The 5074-nt window shown below is 42.6% G+C and overlaps 1 pseudogene; it reads right to left on the bottom strand.

Moving 5' to 3' along the window:
• Nucleotides 1-301: 301 nt before the first annotated feature.
• Nucleotides 302-419, bottom strand: LOC111892791 (5S ribosomal RNA; annotated as a pseudogene).
• Nucleotides 420-5074: the final 4655 nt, after the last annotated feature.

The raw sequence follows: 5074 nt of genomic DNA, 5'->3' as shown, positions 1-5074 counted from the left end.
TAGATAAGTAAGTCATTTATAAGGATAATGACGAACTGATCCAAGTAAGGATGGCGTACCCTATTCGTTAAGTTCATGAATACTACAGGCGTAATGGTCCTATCTGAGGGGTATCACTACGACTCGTAGTGTCCGTATCGAGTTTGGAAGATTGTCCTCAGAACATCCTTCACTAACACTCGTAACTGGTGATATTCGGATCTTAGGTCCATTTATGAAAGGTACATCGTTCCTTGCGGTTGGTCAACTGATTCATCTATGCGAGGCAGAGAGTGATGATTTCTAATGGAAGTCCTGTTGAGGTCTGCACCACGAGGACTTCCCAAATGTTACCCATACTTGTACTACTCTCGCCCATGCACACTTAACTGCGGAGTTCTGATGGGATCCGGTGCATTAATGCTGGTATGATCGCACCCTCTGAAGTCTGTCTTCTTGAAGAATAAGACCAGAACCCCCAAAGGCGAGAAGCTTGGTCTTTTCATTCTGTTGTTGAGTAGTCGTTAAATTGTCCAAACGGTTCATGTATCATTTTGATTCTGGCCAAGAGAGGACTTATTATACATGAAAACTTAGCTTATAAAAGGCTTAGGAAGGCCGCCCGCCCTATTTCCTTTTCGCGCTTGAGATGTGGTCTGGTGGGGTATCGGGTATCCGTCCGAAGGTTGTTTAAATATTAGTTATATATCATGTGTACATATATAGTCATAAAAGTTCTTCCATATTCATATGTACCAGTTACATCATTAGAAAGTTACCATAGGGGTAACACTGGTTAATACTTATACTATTGCTAGAACCATAAGATGTTCAATGAGTCAGTTCATTCATGAGTTAGTACTTATTACTATGAGAACATATACATTATATTACTATGAGAACATATACATTACATTACTATGAGAACATATACAACTATACTAGAAGAAGAACATATACAACTATACTAGAAGAAGAACATATACAACTATACTAGAAAGAGAACATTTACAACTATACTAGAATGAGAACATATACAACGATACTAGAACGAGTAACAATACATTACATATACATGAATACGTTAACATAATTGTGATCCACTGTATCGGAGCATGCCTTCAATGTCATGGCCCGAGTTGTAGCCAGAGTATCTTGGAGGGAGAGCGTGAGTTTGCGTATAGATCTATACTGGATTGACTATCCTACACCTTGCTGCTAGCTACAGTCGGACCTACAGGTCTGCGGGTGCCAAACGTCATACCTTTTTACGACCTACATAGTCGTGTTTCTTAGTCGATAGTATGGTACAATTAATCACATAATACCTTGATATAAATCTGGTTTAAGGTAGTTAGTACAGCAGTAGTTCCTATAATACAACACTGCAGTACTACATCTGTCACACCCCCAAACCAAGGATGGCGGAAATGTCCGGGGGTGGAGGACTTCATGTAGAGTATCACAACAACGAGTATAATAGTGCTCAAAGTAAATACAACCATCATAAATATAATTGAAAAAGTTACACCAAAGTATATGTTTACATGTTTCAAAATCAATTACATTATGATGACAAAAATAAATTGTTGGCGGTTTAACGTCCCATCCTCAAAGCGCTGAAGTTTTCCTGTTTCACTGATTTCCTGAGAATACAAGTAGTTTTGAAAAAGTGTCAACAATTAAGTTGGTGAGTTCATAAGAGTTTTGTTTGAAGTAGAAACCGTTTTCCTTGTAAAATCGATAGAGTTTGATTTCCAGAAAATCTAATATTTTCTTAGTTAAGTGTGAACATAATATTCCTATATGATGTGTTAATGAACCCTAGAATGACCCGTAGATTTCCCCTATAATCGTCCAGCGTATATAAGTTATATAAGATTTAAGTTAGATAAAACGTTGAATATAATGGGTCTGCCCTAGGTCCACAACCCAACGAGGAACAGGAGATGAGGCGGGCCCACCAATTCTAAGCCAATCAAGACTAAATTCTTATACGACTCAAGCATATACGCTCAGCGATTATAGTTGAAGTCTAACAATTCTAGATGAAATATAGTTTTAATTGTTGGATTAATGTCTAAGTCCATAACTATAATTGGTAAGACTTGACCCGACCCGGCATGGTCCATTTGGGTTGCATGGCATCATGCACTTGGATAGACTAAATGAGAGAAATAAGACACTTATGGTTATTAATATATTATAAGTTCTAGTATATTAATAATAAGAATAATAGTATTTAATTAGTATTGATCAAGAATTAATCTAGGATTAATTAAGTGATCAAAAGAAGACTAATTAAATATATGGGTTGATTGTGCAAATCATCCATAACTTATATAGTGGGCCAAAGCTCCATGGATAATCAAGTTGGGTTAAACCCATAGGATGGTCCATGGATGCTCCATGGAGGTTACATAACCCATGGGTCATGGAAATGAAAGGTCATGACAATTAGTGTAACACCCTGATTTTTAAAGCAAAATTTTTCATTTAAATAATCAATTTAATATTAAAACACTTGTTTAAATCTTATTCATATTCGAATTACAAAACATAGTTCCATTTTCATTTGAATAGACAACCAGGATCCTCCAAATTACAACTCTTTCCTCGGTGTGTACAATCGAACCGTTGCCATCCCACGTTACTGTAAGAACCTGAAACAACATAACATAAACAACGTAAGCACGAAGCTTAGTGAGTTCCCCAATATACACTTACGCACATACGCCTTTCCAGGCCCTGACCTTCCGGTCCTCATAACATAATCGCCTTCCGGCCCATAACGTATTGCCTTCCGGCCCACATATCATACATAACACACATCACAATTAACTTACCACATATAGCATACATATCACATAACATATCCGACCTTCCGGTCACACAGTCAAACCCTTCCGGGTACAGTATAGTGAGAAGACTCACCTCGCGGACACTGGAAGATAGCAACTCCTGAAATCCCTTACACTTGATCCTCCGAGCTACAAGCTCCCTGTAACACCATATATCCCTTATTAATACTTCTATCTCCCACGTTAACTGACCCTAAGAAATCACATCGGTCAACTCTGGTCAACAGCCCACTGTCAGCTCGACTGGACTCGGCGAGTTCCCTGGCGACTCGGCGAGTCTGGTCGTCCTTCAATCCACTAAGAGTCCCCTTCTACTCGTCGAGTATCCTCTTTGACTCGACGAGTTACTCCTGGAAGAATCGCGGGGCCACCCCGACCCTACTCGTCGAGTCTGAAGAACAAACTCGGCGAGTCCCAGTGAATCATCAAGCTACTCGCCGAGTCTGATCATCCGACTCGGCGAGTCTACGCCATGCAGTCGATCGAACTGCTTCCTGAGATACATATATTCTCGAATATACAAACATGGGACCTTCTGGACCTCTAAGGGTCCTAATACAAGGTTATAAACGTTGAATAACAACACAACAATCCATCTAGACTCCAAATGGGTCCCATAAACCCTAAGTCTATATACACATCAATCACAGGAGAATGTAATCCGAACTATTACCTGAATGATGTACCTTCCATGTCCCCAAACTTCAGAACTCGAACTCCCTGCAGTTCCTTTAGCTAAAACCCTTCTCCTCCTTGCACCACAATTCCTTCAAGGTCACCAATGGCCTTCAAGCTTGCTCTAGCCGCCCCAGTCGCCTAGGGTTCTTCCCAATCGATCCAAAGTCGTGAAATGACGGCATAATAACCCTTATATACGACCCAATACTGAACGGCTAGGGTTTCCGCTGAACAGCGTCGACTCGCCGAGTCCATATCTGGACTCGTCGAGTCCAGTCGTGAACCCGCGACCAAACCTGCGACCCTACTCGGCGAGTCTGGCTCCAACTCGTCGAGTCTCTCCTTTAAAACACCCCCAAAATGCAACTTAACAATACTTGAGATTTTGGGCTGTTACAATTCTCCCCCACTAGAACTAGACTTCGCCCTCGAAGTCTCACTCTGAAAATAGTTCTGGCTGCTGCTCCCGCATCTCACGTTTCGGCTTCCCTAGACACTACCGATCTCTTCCGAGGCCACCACTGGACCAATACCAGAGGTACCTCCTTGTTCCTCAGAACCTTGATCTTCCGATCTCCGACGGCCACTGGCCTCTCGACGTAACACAGGCTCGCATCCACCTAATCGTTCTCTAGTAGAACCACTGCTGACTCATCCGCTATACACCTATTCAATTGCGACACATACCAGTGTCATGGATCCGTCCCAATTCCGTTGACAGCTCCAAACGATAGGCCTCCCTTCCTACCTTCGCACCTTCACAAAAGACCCAACATACCGGGGCCCCCCATTTACCCCTCTTCCTAAATCGAAACACCCCGACAGAAATACGAAGTCGCCGACCTGAATCATATGCTCGCAACGGCGTCTGCCTGCATAACTTTCCTGTTAACTCTAGACGATCACTAACTCTCTTTAACCTGCTGAGTCTGCTCTGACAACTAAAGCACGAACTCTGAACTGCTCATCACTCTCTGTAATCGGAAATTACCCAAGATGCACTCTGCTCCAAATCTCAACGATCACTCAACCCATAAGGGTTAGGAAACCCTGAACCACCGGATCCCCGATCCAAAGCCCACTTTGCCCATTCTGGACCGACTGAGAGATCCATTCTCCCTCTCAGATCAACTCTCACAAGTTCCCTCCTGCCATCACATACACATACTGAACTAGTCCCAACACCCGCAGGTTGAAAAACCCGGTACACTGATGATATCCTCGAACATCTCCCAAGGCGAACCACTAATATCCGTCCTATACCCTGATCAGAAACACACTGAGAATTAAAGATTCTCTATTCTCTTGCATCCTTTCTGAGTCTCGTCAGTCATCCCAACCCGGATGGTTCCTACTTCATTGCCGCATACACGATGCTCGAAACCATACTTGAAATACTCTACCCATAACTCTGCTCTGCAGCTTTCACTTTCGTGAACTTGCACCCCTTCGGAGTTACACACCTTCCCCTTTTCCTTTTTCCAAGGAACCCTCTTGGCCATAATGCCACTCCAACCGGGGCCACGGTGCTCGCCCCAAGCAACACCACTCTTTTT

Source organism: Lactuca sativa, chromosome 2, assembly GCF_002870075.4.
Source record: "Lactuca sativa cultivar Salinas chromosome 2, Lsat_Salinas_v11, whole genome shotgun sequence".
NCBI lineage: Eukaryota > Viridiplantae > Streptophyta > Magnoliopsida > Asterales > Asteraceae > Lactuca > Lactuca sativa.
Note: the sequence above shows the minus strand (reverse complement) of the source record. Positions and strands in the feature narration are given on the sequence as shown.